This window comes from Trichosurus vulpecula, chromosome 6 (assembly GCF_011100635.1).
Source record: "Trichosurus vulpecula isolate mTriVul1 chromosome 6, mTriVul1.pri, whole genome shotgun sequence".
NCBI classification, from domain to species: domain Eukaryota; kingdom Metazoa; phylum Chordata; class Mammalia; order Diprotodontia; family Phalangeridae; genus Trichosurus; species Trichosurus vulpecula.
This window is the reverse complement of record NC_050578.1, coordinates 55,666,924-55,686,669: the sequence shown is the minus strand read 5'-3', so window position 1 is coordinate 55,686,669 and position 19,746 is coordinate 55,666,924.

Below are 19,746 nucleotides of genomic sequence, written 5' to 3'. Positions count from 1 at the left end.
AAAAGAAAACATTTTTTAAAAAGGAAATTAAATCACTGGTTATTAATAGTCATTTCCCTCATATCTATTTACCTATTTTGTTACCAGCTCAATATCTTTCACATAGTTTGCACTTAATAAATACATGTTATTGAGTGTTTTAAAGGAATATTTCAATCAAAATCTTCAAACTGGTTAATTAAAGATTTACTACTTTATTCAATATTTCTTTAGCTTTACATTCAAAAATCATAGTGGAATTTTGGGGTATGTTTTGTTGTCTTATTTACATAAATGATGTGTTTTAAACTATCAAGTATTTAGTTTCAAAAATTCAGACTGCAAAATGATCAAGCTGTGTTAGCATGAAAAAATATCTAAGTGGGAAAATACTATAAAATATATTAATAGGGTACACCAATATGTTTTTAATAAATAATGAAACATGTTCATTAAGATTTAGCTAATTTAATTTCTTTTTGATTTCAAGCAAATCTGATAGCCAGATAATAGAGAAATTTGCATTTAACAATTTCTAGGTAATGTTTCAGATTGATACACTTGATGACAGAGGGAAGTGATAAAGTCCAGCCATCAAAAAACAAAAAACACTATATAATGAAAAACTGCACAGTATTCTACTGTTTAAGAATGGTTTTCAGTTACTCAGTCACCTCTGACATAAATAATCCACACAAATGTCTACCATGTTTCATATCACAATTGATCTGGCTTGCATCCATGAGATAAGGGTCTACTGGCACAGAGCTGTGAAATAAGAAATGTTTTCCTGCCAAAACAAAACTAGAAAGTGAATGTCTAGTACAACAGCTGAAGCAGATAGCATTTCAGAAGACACTCTAACAGTTGAGAGCATTAGTGTGCAATCCACTACACTTGACTTTTTCACAATATCACCTTGGAATGATTTCTAACTTTTCTCTTTTCATTATTTTAATTCAATATGAGATAAAACTATCATTAGATGAACCTATTTCTTTTTTTAAATTTTTTTAAAGTTTATTAAATAAAAGAAATAGGGAAATAAGGCTTTATTTGGGACTGGTTCACATAAATCAATAAATTAGCATTTATTAAGTACTTGCCATATGTCAGGAACTATGGCAGGTATTGGAGATATAAGGAAAAAATGATACAGTCTCTATCCTCAAGGAGTTTACATTTTATTTGGGGACAAATCACATTCTCACAGACAAATGGGTAGAAGATATGTACAAAATTAACATAAAGTAATGAAAATAGAGTCAACAACTGGAGAAACTAGGAAAGTCCTTCTAAATAAGCAATAGATATTTATCAACAGTCTGGTACCAATATGAGTCTTCCAAAATTAATTACTATAAAATAGAATTCAATCCTAGTTTGAAAAAAATGAAACAAATCAAATATAAGTGTCATTGATAGTTCCATGTAGAACCTAATTTTTTAAAAAGTACAAAAAAGAGTGAATACAAAAAAAAGGTTATGCTCTCCTTCTAATAAATTAATCTATACTATAGTTCAAAGATTATGCCATCATTCCCTGAAATGCATCTATCTCAGATAAAGTAATTTGAGATCTGTATTCCAGGAGTAGAGCCAAGTTGGTGGAATGGAGGGAGAATTCCAGCCTTCCAACATCCTCCTCCAAACAATTTTAAAATAAACAGGTCAAATCAATCAAGGGCAGGATAGCCAGATTGTAGTGACACATTTTCATAAAAGGTTTGTGGTGAGACACTTTTCCAGCCCAAGAAAATTTAGGAGATCATAAGGAGAGGTCTATGGCATTGAGATGGGCAATAGGCCCAGAGAGAAGTGTAGCAACACCAGCAATGGGCATTAGAGGTTGTGATGTCAAAAGCATCAGTGATAGGAATTCTCAGCACCCAGGTAATAGAAAAGGGATTGGAAAATTGGTCAGGAAGAAATTATAGGAGACGCCTGTGCTGGCACTGGTGGCAAGATGGGGCACTGTTTGGCAACTTCGTTGCTCATTATTCAGTTCTCAGTCACAGTTCCAGGGTAGAGATGAAAGTCCACAAGGGAACAGGGCTCTGGTCACTATTTCACAGGAAAAAGAATGCTAGAGCTTAGGGTTACAAAGGAGCAGTCCCAAAACTGGGTAAAGACCAGAACATAATCCAGAAGGGCAGTGATTCCACCTTTCCCCAGATCACAATACCTTGGAAGCCACAAAAACTTTGATACCCCTGGAAGAAGTTATGAAAACAGCAGGGTATAGTATTAATGTGATAGAAGATCTTCCCCACCCATTCAATAGGCCTCAGGTGGGCTTAGGTGGGAAAGCTTGATTATATCTTTGTTTGTAAGTAGGCCTAAAACCCCTACTTACTAGGTGCTAAGTCTACATGGGCATGAAGCCCTCAGGACCCTAAGGGGAGTTGCTAAGGCCATAGCCAATGGTATGTGCACTGAGTTCTAGCCAATCAGATGCCAATTAAGCCTGTATAAAAGGAGAGCACAGAATTGAAGGGGAGCAGAACTGAGAGTTCTATGAAAAGATATGGGAACCTCAAAATGAATATTTACTGCAGAGATTTGGTGTTTAGAGGGAATATTAATACTGCCTCATGATAAGGGGAATCAGAGATTCTGGGAGCAAATGACACCCAGGATAGTAGGAGAGCAAGAACCCAGGGAAAAGATATTGAAGCAAATGAAGGGGGGGAGGATGAAAAAGGGACTGAAAAGGTTAAAAATTAACTGCACTATAAGACACATAGGAAGATTCCTACCACAGAACAATATATTCACTATCACCTGCAGAAACTGGTATTTCTAAGAGTGAAGAATAATGGAAAAAAGGACAGTGGGGGCAAAATCTACAAAAATAATAAAAACTGTTTAGAAGAGAGAACTAAAAGTTGATATCTCAAAAGTTTCAAATCCATAAGGAATACAGAAAATAAAGAAGAATAAATAAGTACAAGGGTCAGGAATCAAAGAATAAACAGAAATAAAAGATAAATTTTTAAAATGAGGAAATAAAATCCTTTATTTACAAAGGTACAAAGTTGGATTTTTTTAAAAAGACAAATAAAGGAAGGGGAATATTAGTTGACTAATGGACAAAAAAGAGAGGAATAATTAAATAACTAGAAAAAATAAGCATGAAAAAGAACTGAAACTTGAAACCAAAAAAAGGGTAAACAAACTGAAGTCTGGGGAGGGTGTCAAGATTAAAGAAAGAAGAGCTAAGGGGAAATAGAAATAAAATAAAACAGGTAAGCTAAAATAGCTTAAAAAATAAGATTTATTCTATTTTTAAAGATGAAAAGGGAAAAGTAATAATTTACTAAAAGCCAACATAAAAGGAATTGGAGGAAGACACAAATCTCTCTTAACTTTAAATGTAAATGGATCAAAAATACAATAAAAGGAAAAAATAAAACATCGGATAAGAAAAAAAACACTCAATCTGTTGTTTACAAGTTACTCATAAAAAAACACATACATAAAATAAAAATAAGACCCTGGGGAGAACAACTATGAATGCAAAACCATGAAATAATTTTTAAATGAGTTGCAATCATGCTATCAGAAAAAGCAAAATTAAAGCTTAAAACATAATAAAACAATAAAGAAACTTTATTGTGCTAAAAGGACCCAGAGACAACAAACCAATATCAATATCAAACTTATATGTTCCCAATGACTTAGCATCTAAATTCATAAAGGAAACATTTACTGACTTCCAAGAAGACATAGACAGCAGTACAATACTGACACGAGATTTCAGCGCTTCTGTGTTTTGGTTAAGCCTGCCAGAAAGATAAACACAAGGGAAAATAGAGAGCTGAAAAAATTGCTAGAGAAACTACAGCTAACAAATTTATGGTATCTTATAAATAGGACTGCAAAATATGTGTTTTCTCAGAACCACATGAATATTTTACAAAAATTAACCATATATTAGGGCATGGAGATAATGCAAATGTAAATAGGCAAAAATAAAAAATATCTTTTATAGAACAGAATGGAATAAAAATAGCAATCATGTCATGAGCCACAAACAAAAGACAAGGACCAAATGAAGGCTTAATAATGAAAAACTAAATAGTAAGTGGGTCAAAGAAAAAACAATTAATGATTATGAGAAAGAAAATAACAATGAAATTATGCCAAAATTTCTAGGATGTAGCTAAAGCAGTCTGCAGGAGAAAAATCCTATCCCTTCAAATGTACAATGACAAAATAGAAAGACCTTAATATGAACTTTTAAAATAGAAAGTGAACCAAATATAATAAAAGCACCAAAGAGAATATTAAAAATTAGAGGAAAAGACTTCCAGTTCATGGGACCAATAAAATGTAAATCTCTCCCTCCACTTTGATAGTCTAGGGCACCAAGAAGCCAAAAGAAAATAAAAACTTCACGAGCTAATATCTAATTCAGTAACTAATGAATTTCACTAACTAATGGACTTCACAAACTAATAATCTTACTCAGCTGCCCTTCACCATGTTCCTAATATCCAGGCTGCACTAGCTGGCCAATGCACAGGCCTGCAACAAAGCACAACCTGCAACTCTGAATACCTCTCCTATTTTTTGGAGAGCCAAATTCCAAATTGCAGAGATGTACTGAAGCCGTGATAGTGAGCCAATGACAAATATCACTGGTTACTGAAAGAGGCAATGGAAGAACAGACAGCATGGAAGTAACCAAACTAGAAAACCCAAGAGAAATGATGGAAAAGCTTCAAAAACATAAAATATTGACCCTCAGAGAAAACCAAATAGAGATCTTACTTGATGAAATCTCATAAAAAGAAATAGAATTAGTTGTAATGGAACTACTGAACAAAAAAACATCTTGATCCAAATGGAATCACCAGAAAATTCTATCAAACTTTTTATTAGCAATTAGTACACATATTACACAAATTATTTTCAAAAATTGAGAAAGAAAGTACCTCACCAGAATCCTTTTCTGATAAAATATAATCCTAACAACTAAATTAGGGAATGATAAAATAAAGGAAAAGTAAAGAACAATTTCATTAAAGAATATTGATTGAAGTTTTTTGAAAAATCTGATCAAAGAGACTAGAGCAATTCATCTAAGAAATCATTCTTCCTAAGTTGGATTTATACCAGGGATTAATGGCCCAACATTAGAAAAATAATCAATATAATCAGATTTAAAATAAAAATAACTATAACTACATGCAACAATAGTTGCAGAATAGCCTTTGAGAAAGTCCAATAATCATTTGTACTAAAGAGAGCTTTTTAAAATATCATTAAAATTCAATGATAAGTTATGTGTGGAACTTATATGAGATTCCATGCCATCTGGGGAGGGAGTGGGGGAGGGAGGGAAGAAAATCTGGAACTCAAAATTATGTAGAACCGAGTGTTGTAAACTAAAAATAAAAAAATTAAATTGAAAAAAAACAAAAATAAAATACCTATTCAAAATAACATCTTCAATAGGGATAAATTGGAACCTTTCCCAATAAGTGGTGAAATAAAGCAAGGATGCCCAGCCTTGAGGCATAAAGATAGGTAAAGAGGAGATAAAATCATCCCTATTTGGTGATGATATATTAACATGGCCAGAAAATTCTAAGGAATTGGCAAAGATATTGAGACAGTTAATACCTTCTACAGTTGTAGGCTACAAAACAAGACCTCAAAAATTAACCGAATTTCTATGTAATAATAAAATCCAAGAAAAATATGAAAGGAAATCCCATACACATAATAACAAAATGCATAAAGCATCTGAAGATTAGTCTATGAAAGCACATAAAAGACTTCTATAGATTCAATTACAAAGTGTTCTGTAAAGAATTTTTTTAAAAAAAATAGAGGAATAATCAATTCTTTTTTTTAACTTTTTTTTAAAAATTCTATTTTAGACTTGAACACTAGAACACAAATACAGAATAGAGAAAAGAAACAAAAGCATATAATAAACTTAAATATTGGAACTTAAAAACAAAATAAGAAAGGGGGAGGAAAGCATATCGTGCATAGCAAAATGTAAGAGAAGATTCAAAATACGTACCAATAAATTTTCATTTCAAGAAAGCATTACGATAAATACTGCACATTGTGTTGGGACTTTCCATCTTTTCTTGCTTCTTTGTAAGTTTTCTTTTGTTCTCTGCTGTGCACATTTTTACTTAGTTCTTCACCGCCCCCACCCAAGTGCCCGGGGCTAGAATTAAGTGCAGATATATTTCTCTATAGCTATAGATGTAAAGATATATATATACATACATATATAGACATATACTTTCCCAAACAAATTCTACTCCTGATCTTTGTTTTTATGTTTGTGCATATCTCTTGTTTCCTATCCCTCCTGCCTCCTCTACTTTACTTCTACCCTCTACCTTGCCTTCCTATTACTTATCTACCCGCCTCCCCTATCCTCCCATTCCCATAAATCTAAATACCCTTCTATAGCCCCCTATAACCTATTCTCTCACCATCCCCTCTAAAGATCCCTCCCTTGTCCTCTCCCCGCTCTCTATCCCCCTAGCATTTTATTTCTTCTGAATTTAGAAGACTTTTATACTCTTCTAAATACATATGTATTGTTCCCTCTTAAATCCAATCCCAGTGAAAGTAGGTTTACCAGAACGACCAGTCCTCCTCCCCATCCAATTTCTCTGTATTGAGTCTTCCCCTTGCACTACATTTGTATAAAATAATTACTTTTTTTAGCTTTTCCTAAATGGCTTTACTTTTTAAATTCATATCATACACAGGTTTACCCCAATCTTTCTTATGAGCTACCCAATTATTAATAAGAATCTTAGACATACATTTTGCATTTTACATATATGAAAAGTAAATGGTCTTTCCTTATTGAATCTCTTGTCATCACTGTTTGATATGTACCTTATATTTCTCTAGCTCTTGTATGTGAAATCTTCTATTAAGTTCCAGTTGTTTTTTTAACAAAGTCTTAAAAGTTTGACAGTTGATCAAATGTCCATTTTTTTTTCATTCAGAATTATGCTTAACTTTGTTGGGTATGATATTTTCAGCCAGAGCTGCAGCTCTTTTGCTCTTCAATTTATAGTGTTCCAAGACCTACAGTCCTTTAATGTTTCTGCTGCTAGGTCTTGTATGATTCTAATTGTGGCACCATCATATTTAAATTGTTTTATTCTTGTTGCTTTTAATATTTATCCTTGAGCTGGGGGTTTCAGAATTTGACTATAAAATCCCTCTGAGTTTTTCTCATAGAATTTCTTTTAAGTTGTGATGAATGGATTTTTTTCTATTTCTACTTCTCCCCCTCCCCTCATTGTTTTAATGCTTCAGGACAATTTTCTTTAATTATTTTTTGTATTATTGTATCAAGATTCTTTTTTTAATCATAATTTTCAGTTAGTCCAATTATTTTTATGTTTTCTCTTCTTGATCTATTCTGCAGATCTGTTGTTTTTCTCATAAGATGCTTCACTTTTTGTAGTAGCAAAGAATTGGAAATCAAGGAGATGCCCACCAATTGAGGAATGGCTGAACAAGTTGTGGTATATGAATGTAATGGAATACTATTGTGCTGTAAGAAATGGGGAAGATACGGACTTCATAATAACCTGGAAAAACCTACACGATATAATGCTGGGTGTGCGGAGCAGAACTAGGAGAACATTATACACAACCACAGATATATGGCTTCTGTGATGTTGATATACTTTGCTCTTCTCAGCAATACAGGGTTCAAAGACAACTCCAAAGGACTCCTGATGGACAGAGCTATCTACATCCAGAGAAAGAACTATGGAGTCTGAATGCAGATTGAGGCAAACTGTTTGTTCTCTTTTTTTCTTTCTTTTTTTTTCTCTTTTGTTTTTGTTTTTGTTTTTTTGGTTTTGCTTCATCTTTCTCTTGATTCATTTCGTTGGTCATAATTCTTCTTTGCAACTAAATAAGTTCAATGTGAAGTTATATGGAGAAGATATATTGGATTCCACGCTGTCTTGGCGGGGAAGGGAGGAGGGGAAGAAAATCTGGAACTCAAAATCATACAAAACTGAGTGTTGTAAACTAAAAATAAAAAATCTTAATTTAAAAAAGAGATGCTTCACTTTCTCTTCTATTTTTTCATTATTCATATTTTGTTTAATTATTTTTTTATCTCTCATAATTTCACTTGCTTTGCCTTGCCTGATTCTAATTTTCAAGGTGTCATTTTCTTCCTTAAGATTCTGGATCTCCTTTTCTAATTGGTTGACTTTCCTTTCATAGTCTTCTTGTTTTTCTTGGATTATTCTGATTTTTTTTTTGTTTTTCCTCCATCTCTGTCATTTGATTTTTAAAGTCTTTTTTAAGATCTCTTATGAATTCTTTCTAGACAGGTGACCATTTGACATCACTCTTTGGGGCACGAGGGGGTTTCTTTCCCTCAATATCCTCCTCTGAAGATGAACCTTGGTCTTCTCCATTCCCATAATAACTTTCTATGGTTGAATTCTTTCTCCTTTGCCTGTGCATTTTTTGTGGTAATAGCTCAATTTTTGTAATCACCTCTAGCCCTGGGGTATGGGGGATGGTGCCTCTAGCCCCAGATCTTCAGTTGTCCCCTCTAGCCTGGAACCAAAGCCAAACCTCCAACTTCCTGTAAGTGCCCACAGCTAGAGCCATTAGCCCTGCTCCACCCCAACCCCACCCTGCCCCATCCACTGCTTCTGCACTCGCACTCACAGGCAATATGCTAGTTAATTCTCTCCCCTGCTGCTCTTTACAACACAGCTGGATCTGGCGTTCCTTGTCAGCAGAGGTTCCCTTGGTCTTCCAGCCCAGAGGTCCAATTCCCCTCACTGTCCCAGGGGTAAAAGTTCCTGTGGCTGGGGCCCAGGTGGCCTCTCAGACCAACTAACCCCAAAGTTTGCTTGTTGTTCAAGCTGCCCTTAGCCTGGGGGTGTTTACTCTTCACCGGGACCAAACCTAGTCCTGGGATTTTTCTTATGATGTTCTCAAATTGTCCCAGGAGGACCCTGTTGTTCCCCTGTTCTTATTTATTTTTACCCACACTTTGTTCACCCTAAGGTACTATTTTATCTCCTTTGTGAGGGAAAATCTTGAGAGCTTGGAATTTTCTGACCTACTCTGCCATCTTCCCAGAATCCTCTGGAATAGTCAATTCTTAAAGCTGGATCATGCCAATTCAATAAAAATCTCAATGCTACGAAAGTTAACTTCAATGTTATACCTATCAAGCTATAATTAATACTGTATAGGCTTTGATAAAATTATAATGAAATTCATTTAGAAAAATAAAATAGAATATCAAGAGAAATTATGAAAAGAAATAGAAAGAAAGGGAAAATAACACTTCCAGACCTCAAACTACATTGTAAAAAATCATTCATCAAAGCCATCTGGCATTGGTTAAAAAATAGACAGGTAGATCAACGAAGCATACTAGTCAAATAGAGAGTAAGCAATAAAACTCAATAACAGTATTCAATAAGGTGGAATACATGAATCACTTAAAAACAATATATTTGATAAAAACTTCTACAGATCAGTCTGGCAGAAATTAGACTTAGACCAACAACTTATACCATATTACACAAACATTCTGAATGGATTTTTAAAAATAGAAGAGTATCACATCTCATACTTCTCACAATTATGGGGAGATGATGTATTCTCAACCAAAAAAGGATGGAGACAATCATAAAAGATAAATAGATAACTTTGATTGAGCATGAAATTGAAAGGCACAGATAAATTTAATGCATCCAGTATAAAAAGGAGAGAAAACAAATGAAAAAAAAACTTTGTATTTAATGTCTCTGTTATCCAATGGTTTTATAAAAAATTAAAATGCATACACATATATGTGTATACGTACATGTATTTCTATAAGCCTTTCCTCATTACATGATCAAAGGATATGAACAAACATTTCACAAAAGAAATGTAGTGTATCAACAACGACTTGTTGTGAGAAATGCAAATCAGAACAACCTGGAATATCCTCTGACACCCTATGAATTCTCAAAGGTGCCATAAAATGGCAAATAGTCAGTGTTGGAGTGGTTGTAGAAAAATATGTACATTTGTCCACTTGTTGATGGAACTGTGAATTATCACAATTCTTTTGGAAATCAATCTGAAATTTTAAAAAATCAACTAAAATGTGCAGACCTATTGTCCTAAAGATTAAATTGCTTTGCTTTTACCCCAAAAAGGTTATTAATAAGAAAAAGGTCCCCACAAACACCAATATAAATATAAAAGCACTTTTGTAATTGCAAAGAATTGGAAACAAAGTAGATGGCTATTACTTGAGGAATAACTAGACAAAACAATGTGGCTAATGAATGTGATACATGGACTATTACTGTAGTATAAGATAATGAATGCAATGAATATAGAGAAATCTTTAAAAAAAATTTTTTTTGTATCAGGGTCTCTGGGATGGTGAAGGGGAAATGGTTATAGGGGAAACTTCAATGATGTGAAAAATGAAAGATATAATAAAAACTTATTTTAACAAATCAAATTCTCTGCCAGCAACAATGGTTTAAGAGGGAAATAAAATTCTAACAATAAAAATATATGTATACATATGAACACGTGTTTGTTCACATACATAAGTTAAGATCAAGACTAAACAACAAAATGAAGAAAGATAAAATAAAACTACATTGGGATCATTCAGAAGATAACTAAAGTTCATCACTGGCTAAGAAACATCGACAGTAGTGATCCAGGAGAGAGTTTATTTATACAAGCACATGAGGAGGAACTAAAGAAAGGAAACCTAAGTTAAGGCAAAAGCTAAGGCCTCTCTTTCCCCTGCCTTAGCTGGAGAAGGACATTGAAAGCTTCAAAGTGGTCAGAGAATTTGAACATCCCATCTTCATAGCTCTATCCCCAGATCAACCTGTGTCAGGATATTTATTGGAAGCAAATAATAGATTGGATATAAATTTATGGCTCTGCAAGAAGTCCAGCAACAAACTACAACATGCATATGGGTACATCCTGAGCACCCCACAACATGGAAAAAGAGGACTTCTGAGCAACCAGGAGCTGTGCTTTACCAAAAGTGCTCCATAACTTGAGTCCATTTTGCCTTGGACTCTAATATTCCTTGGTAGGATAATGTGTCACAGATGGCAGAGATTATTACCTCTTTCTAAAAGCTATTTAAGTGTAGATAACTAAATTGATTCTCAAATAAGTTGAGTAGGGAAAGCAGACCTGGAAGGACTCAGAGCTGGTATGGGATACCAATGGTGTCAAACTCAAATATGAATTGGGTTCACTAACCATACATAATGATCCCTGAAGGAGACTTAGAAAACCATCTATTAATATTATCTAAGTTTTGTTTTATTCATAGTTATTTTGTTAAATATTTCATAATTAAATATTAATCTAGTTTGGCCTGCATTTAGGAGTGTTGTGGCCATATGTGGCCCTCTTTTGATATCTCTGGAATATACAAAGTCTAAGAAACAGCTTCTTCATCTTGATAGCTGATCAGGTTGATTAGATGACTCTACTTATTGGTTCCCTACAGTTCTCTAACTGCAAAAAAATCCCCAAGCCATTATAAAAACCATTATAGGGAAGTCAAACATAACACCTAAAATTCAAGAAAGAAGAGAAATGAAGCATGATTGCAAATATTGTATCTGCACTATGGGTGGGACTAAAAATTAAAATCAAGTCCACTTTTAATCCTCACTAAGTTTCAACTTACCTTTCTCCTTTTGTGTGGGAGTTCTTATACTGAAATAGAAATCATTTCTTTAGACCACATACATACTAAATGTGTGTCTTGACTCCATCACTATGTAATATTAAATTGCTATATAGTAGTAAAATGAGAGCAAAATAAATATAGTCCATTGTATTTTACAACATTGTATTTTCACTTGGATAGAAAAATGTCAATCTGTGGGAAATGATTTCAAATATAGAATGTTATTGGGAACAAATGCTTTGACAATAGAGGATGTTTATAAAAGGTGAAGCCAAAATGACATTGTAGATTGCAGCTCTGTTTGTAGGGCAACCAAAGCATAAGTGAGATCAGTGTAGGTAGAGATAAAAGGCACGAAGGTATTCAATCACTAGCTTCCATTCCTTTAATAATGCAAACCACAATTTTCTTCTTCAATATATAAGGTTAATGTTTTTATTATACTTATCTAAAATAATGGAAATCCTCTTATTATTCTTTTATCTTTCTGAACCAAAAACAGGTTGGCTTTGCATTAGCTGAATTTCAAACATTTATTCTGATCATAAATCCATCATAATTTTGAAACATATTTTTCCCTGACATTTCAGAGCCTTTTCTGAGTTGGCCAAATTATCTATTTGTCCTCTAATAGGGTCTGTAAAAACATCTTCGTGAAAATAATATTTAAGAAATGACAGTGAGGTTGATAAACTAGTATTGGGGTTATCATTTCCTAATCATTTTTCCCTCCCCATTTTTCTTTGCTATAGCATAGGAAATTACTTTTTATCACTACCATAGGACAAAAATGCTGAAATCCTCAAACCACATCACTTTTTTAATAGGGAAATTAAACAAGGCCCTCTTGGAATATTTTTAATTTGCTAAAATACTCAATAGAATTACAAAGAGATCAGATCTATTTTTAACAAACAATTATCTCAGTAGGTTAAAAAAAATCACAAGGGAATCTACAGAACTTTCCAGCAGTTTCAAAAAATGATCTTGCCATTTCAATATCAAATAGCTATAGATTTCTGACCCCAAGAATTTTGTGGTCTGGGCACATGTGTTGTTAGGTAGACAGGTGTTTGGTTTTTTGGGTTTTTTTAAGTAATCCTCAAGTACTGAATTGAAACTCTTGCTAGGGATTTGATACTGCGAAAAGAATTCAGCATGTCCAAAAAATATATAAAAATACCAATTTTTTAAAATAGAAGAAATGTCAACCTAGGCCAATTTTAAGGCCAGACTGTTAAAGGAATAGAAGGGACACTGGGAATAATATTAACAATTTGAAAAATAGAAAACCTCAATAACTCTCATTTTTGAGAAAAGAAAAAATTAACACATGTATGTATGTGTGTATATTGTATGTGTATGTGTGATTTAAAAATACTATATTCTAAAAGTGAAACAGCTGGGATGGTTTTAAGAAGATAAGTCCAGAAGTTAGTAGCACCAGGAAATTCCAGTAGAGATTCAATAGCCCCCAGAATAGCACTAAGTGTCTAGAACAGACAAGTACCCAAAGATACCATAAGAGGAACCTGGAACTGAGAGGAGTATTCCCAGGGAAGATACCACAAGATCATCAGAGCAACATGTCAGTGGTAAAATGGTCAAATAATATGAATGAACAATTCACAAAATCAGAATTGCAAGCTATTAACAATCATTGGGATGCTTACTCCATGTCTCTAATAATGACAAGATGCAATCCAGAACAACTCTGGTGCTTCTTATCATACCCAATAAATTGAAAAAAAAATGACAAAACACAGAGATAGTCAGTTTTGGAATGGCTGTGGAATGGCAGGTAGATAGGCATCTTAATGCATTACTGATGGAAGTGTTGAGTGATGTTAATAAGCCATTCAGAATTATGCTTAAAGAAGTGATTGTAATGTAGACACACCCTTCAATGAGGCCAAAGGAAAGCAGATCCCAAGTATACCAAAAGAAATTCATAGCAGCAGTTTTTGTGCTGCTAAAGAAATGGAAGTAAAGTCAATGCTCACTAATTAGTAGTGGTTAAACAAAGTATGGTACATGACGGCAATGAAATATTGCTGTAGTGTTGAGAACTAGAAAGAATTCAGAAAAGCATGGGAAAACATGTGAATTGATTTAGAGTATAAGGAAAAAACAGCTAAAAATTAAATTACTATAACAGTCAGAATATGAAGTACAAAAAACATATCTTAATTATAGTGAACAATTTTGGTTAAAGACAGAGTTGAGAAAATACATCACCATCCCATCATTTCAGAAATAGGAAAAGAGTACGTGTGGAATATTGCCCATACTTTCAGAAATAGTTTTCATACTTTTTTTTTTAAAAAAATTATTTTTTCAAGGAATAATTTACTAGGCGGAAGAGGAATAAATTCAGTAATGAATGTGATATAAAAATAAAGCTCATAATTTAAAAACGAAAACATCAAGGTACTGTACAAAAGACAGGATTAGTAAAAATCACTTATTACATATCTGATTGCACATTATAGCCCATATGTGGAAACTTGCCCATTTAAGATAGAATTAAATTGTGTTTAATTGTGTGGAGAAATATTTAGGATCAATAAAACCCAATTAACATGCCAACTCACTTTCCTAAAGGGCTTCTAATAATATGAATATCCATTTAAACCCAACAGAGTGTTTTAGAATGAAGATACAGGAAAGTCTTTCGTGCAGCATATAGATAATTAGCCTGGAAGTTTGGGGAACCTCTTTACACCAAGAAATGGATGACCACAGAATGCTATTGCACTTACCAGTAAAAGAAAATGAGATGTGTTTTTCTATCCAACAGCTAGAATTAGCTTTGATGTAGGCTGTCACTGACAAATTAAGGCTACATGCAAGTACCTTAATTCCAAGCATGACAATAGATTAATGCAACACCAGGAATATTTTCTGTCCCTTTGTTTTCCTTTTTTTTGGAGGGGGAGATCACTATCATTACCCACCCTACTGATACTGCTCCCCTGAAGTCCTTCCTTGTTCCAAAGTCAAGCAAAATGAATTCATACCTTGATCTTATCTGAAAATTTGTCTCCTCCTGCACCACTAATCCCTCATTTCTGTGACAAAAGGTGATAGCCAAATTTACTTATTGGTGTATGTGTAAACAGGAATTCAGATTAATTTTCTCTTGCAGAGAAAGAATATTGGCCTTTGTAGCATGAAATTGTTGGGAACTGTAGTTCCAAAAATGTGAGAGTCCTTCCCCCATACTCTTCTGAACCTTTCTGAAGTGGGGAAAATTCACTGGAATCACAGGGGAAAACACTAAGCTGAGAAACCTGAGATTGAAGTACAAGTTGAGGAATATAAGCTATTGTACAGTCATAACTTCCATGTGATTAGTATCTGCTATAAATTGTGTTGGAGGATTGCAATGGAGTAGGCCAGTAAATACCTGTTAGAATATAGCATTTAACAAGACAGAAATTCTACCTCTGTGTAAACTAAGTAGGATGTTGTACGGGCTTGAGGACTAAGACCTGTAGTTGTGATAGAGTATTATTTTTTGTCTTTTATTTTTAACTTTTATAAGCTCCTTAATAGAAGGAAAAGATGAACCACAAGCTCAGGATTATATATCCTAGTCTACTGAGTCATGAGTACATAGGCTTAGGTAGTAAGGTAAAAGCCTGGATGCTTTTTAGAGTGATGGAAAGCCTACAGGCAGGTTTCACTCCCCCTTATCTTCCTTTCTCAGTCAATTCAAAGACTTCCTGCCACTCCAGAGTGAAGTGTGCAGTAGAGAGATTCACTGAGAGACACAAACTCTGGGTTAAGGGAGGAGTTGGGGAAATAATTTAATCTACCCACAAAATTTCCATTATGGGACAAGCAGAGTGAATTTGTTTTCTTTTCCTTTATGCTTGCCACCTAAACTTCCAAATCTAGTCAGATCATGACAAAAGCCAGTTACAAATGTGCTCTGACTATTACTTGAAGTCAAATACAGATGACCTGGGGCATGAACCATCTATGAGTTCAACATGTGTTATCATTCAGAGAAGACCAATGGGGATATAAATGGCCTATCTTGTTGGCCTTGTACAGTGGAAACTTTGGTAATTCTCAGGCTGAAAGGTGAATCATTTACACAAAAAAAGAACCTTCCCCAGAACTTCCTCTGAAAAGTTATCCAACAATTTAAATATACATTGTAACATTAGATCAATCCTCCCTGACCTGATTGCCTTCAGATGAAGCAAAGAAAATGCTGCAGGATAAAGGTCTCTGAGGTAGATGACAAGGAAGATGAAGGGAGGTGATTTCATACTATTTGAGGACTGGATAAAAGAACTGAGGATATTTACCGTAAAGATTTAGAAAGCCAGAGAAAATAATGCAAATAATATTCCTGATTGTTTTGAAAGGACAAATTCCTTTTTAAGATGTTTAGCTTCTTTTAAGCTTTTAAGCTTAGAGGTGATATAATGGCTCCCACATCCCATATGGGCTCCCCCTTTATCAACTTTAGAGAGTTTATTTTACTCAAAGCATTTTGAATTCAATCACCATTGTCTCAGTCACCCGGATTCAAAACTTAAGTGTTGTCTTTGACTTCTCACTCTTTTTCACTCTATATCCAATAAATTACCAGGTCCAGTCATTTCTACCTTCTTAATATCTCTTGTATACAGTCCCTTTTCTTCTCTGACACTGCAACCACCCTGATGTAGGTCATCATCACTTCACTGGTTGGTCCTCCTGTCTTGAGTCTTTCCCTGCTCCAATCCATCCTCCACTCATCTGTCAAATTGTCCTTTCTAAATCCCATGCCTGACCACATTATCCCTCTCCCCTTCTCCATTCAAGCAATCCCATGGCTCCCTATTGCCTCTAGGACCAAACATAAAAATTTCTATTTGGCTTATGAAGCCCTCCATAACCTTGCCCTTTATTAACTTTCCAGTCTTCACAAGAAGACTTCACCTTACACTCTGCCACAGACTCCAATCCAGTGACACTGGCTTCCTTGCTATAGTTTGCACAAGAAACTCCATCTCCTCACTGAATAGTTTCTCAGCTGTCCTCCATGCCTAGAACATTCTTTTGCCTCTTTTCTACCTCCTGGATTCCTTGGCTTGCTTCAAATCCCAGCTTCTATAAAAATCCTTTCCTGACCCCCTTTAATGCAAAGACTTTCCCTTTGAGATTATCTCCAGTTTCCCCTGTACATGTCATTTCATACATAGATGTTTGCATGTTATCCCCACTGTAGAGAGAATGAGTATGTTAAGTTTTGGATAAGCAGCTCCATTTTATTTAAAGCCTTCTTTTGTGATTAAGTGGTCATTAATTATTTTTATGTAATAAAATAAGAAGTTGAGTGGTATAGTTTGGCCATAATGGCTGTGTATCCTAATTTTGATAAACGACTACTAATGATATTTGTGCATGTGTGGCATACCTGGTAAACAATTGATAAAAATTTGCTAACAATGTCAAGAAATTAAAGTTTTGATGACAGTTTTCTTTCATCATGAACTTAGGTAATCAGTCACCAATCAGAACTTAGGTGTAACACATATAGATCTTAGATTTATCTTAGATGTAATACTAACCTAACCCAGAACCATAAAATCCCACCAGAGGTTCTAGCTATCATTCTGCTTATGGGTGGTCACTAAAACTAATTCCCATGTTCCCTGTTCTTATGCCAGTTATCCCATTTTAGTGTGTCACTGCCTTAATAATCTCTGAGAAGAGATAAATTGATCATTTCTAGTTTCTGTAAAAAGGTTTGGTGCTATGACCTCCCAAGCCATTTGGACTTCTGATCTCAAATAAGTTCCTATGTTATCTGGGCAGTCAGGTATAGTGGAAAGTATTTGAGTTCCAGAATCAGATGGCATCCTTTCAATAATACCTCTACCATATATTGTTTGACCTTGGACAAGCTACTTAACTTATGTTCCCCTTGGGAGTCTTGTCTCTTGAGGTCCCTACCAGTTATAGGTCTATAATGCTAGGATCCAAACTTATAAGTATAAGAAACCTCAGTAGCCCCATTTCTAAACCTCCTGAAGCTTCTGGTGGTTGTAAAGCAAATACATTTTTAAAAAATCTTGAGAGTGCTGATTTTTTAAAACTTTGCTCTCTCTAATGTGGTAGGTAGTATATCATAAAGTCATTCATTTAGGAAACATTTACTGAGTGATAAGTGATATGGAAAATGAGCAGGAAATAACATTAATTCATTCTGAACTTTTATACTTAATAAATTAGTCAAGGAGAATATAAGCAGGGAGATGGAAGAAAAAGGTGTTCTCATTTGGGAATTAAGTACCAACTGTTCACATTGTTGGACTATGCACAAATATTTAGGGCTGTATATATGCAAATATATGCAGGCTACACTTATATTGCAGATGAAATTTCTGAGTTACTAGGCTATTAAACTTCTACTGGAGGAAGCTCCAGTGTCTCATCATGGTGACTCTGGGTCTTTGAAATCTATGGCATTGGAGTATAAGTTCTGGAAAGTCAAAAAGGATCCAAGGCTTGGTGAGTCTGAGGTCTAACAATCAGTTAGTAAAGCTCAAAAAGCCTCATCATCAGACTGACCACAGCGAATCTTGAAGGTCATCCGCTAGTAGTCCACACCTCCTCTCTCTCCCATTCCTCATATCCAATCTGTTGATTTTATCTCTGTAACATCTCTCAATTACATTCCCTTCTGACACTCTATCCTGGTGCAAGCTCTCATCACCTCATGTTAGGCTATTAAAAAGCCTCGTGATTGGTCTGTCTGCCACAAGACTCCCCGCTCCAGTCCATCATCCACTCATCTGTCAAGGTAACCTTCTTAAAGCACAAATCTGATCTTGTCACTTCTTTTGCCCAACCCCAAGCCCTACTGAATAAAATCCTCTAGTGGTTATCTATCATCTCTAGGAGCAAATATAAAATCCTCTAGTCCTTCACAATCTCCTTCCCATCTAGACACCTTTCCAGTATTCTTACACCTTACCTAAGCTCACTCTTACTCTGAAATCAAGCAAAATTGGCCCCCTTTCTATTTTTTAAAAGACACACCTCCCAACTCTGTGCATTGTCACTATCTGTCCTCCATATCTGGAATACTCTCCCTCCTCATTTCTGCCCTTCTGGCTGCCTTCAAGTCCCAACTAAAAAATTTCATCTTCTACAAGAAACCTCTCCCAATCACTCTTAATTCCAGTGCCTTCCCCCTGGTGATAATTTCTAATTTATCCTATATAGTATATTTGTACATAGTTGTTTGCATGTTGTCTTTCCCTTTCAACTGGTTTGGCCTCTTTTTGTATCCCCATCATTAAGTACAGTGCTTGGCGCACAGTAGTTGCTTTATAAATGTGTATTCACTGATTAACTATGAGGGTAGTGAGGACTTATTTTCTAACTTTGAGGATGGTACATACACACAATTATAGGTCTTCTACATACAATGTATTTACAAGGTAATCATAATATTTGTAGCAGGAATAGGGTCTTATAGATCATCTTGCACAAAATCCTAATTTTATAGATGAAGAAATTGAGACTGAGAGGTGAAGTGGCATGATGAATTCAATTCGGGGTTCTCTAATTCTTTGCTCAATTCATTTTCATAAGCCTATAAAAAGATTGTGGGGGTCTATGCTCTCAGAGAAAAAAGAAATCAGTCAATTAAATGACACCTTCTTTAAAATTTATACTCTCAAAAGAGTTCCTGTGCCAAGATATAGGTTGTGACCAAGATAACTAAGTCAGTCTTACTAGGTATCCCAGGTAGAACTTAAACTGGGGTCATTTGGATTCTGAAGCCCTACTATCTGGTAAAACAGCTAAACATTTCTAGGCATGGAGTAGATGATAGACCAGACCACATTAAGTGAGGATGACAGTACCTTCGACAGTAACAGGGAAGTCATGAAGATGAGTGCGCATGTGGAGAAATGAGTTTACCTTGCGATATTTTGAGTTTAAGGTGGCTATGGGATATCCAGTTTGAACTATCTAATAGGTAGTTGGAAATGTGAGACTGAGGGTCAGAAGAGAAGTCAGGAGTGAACAAG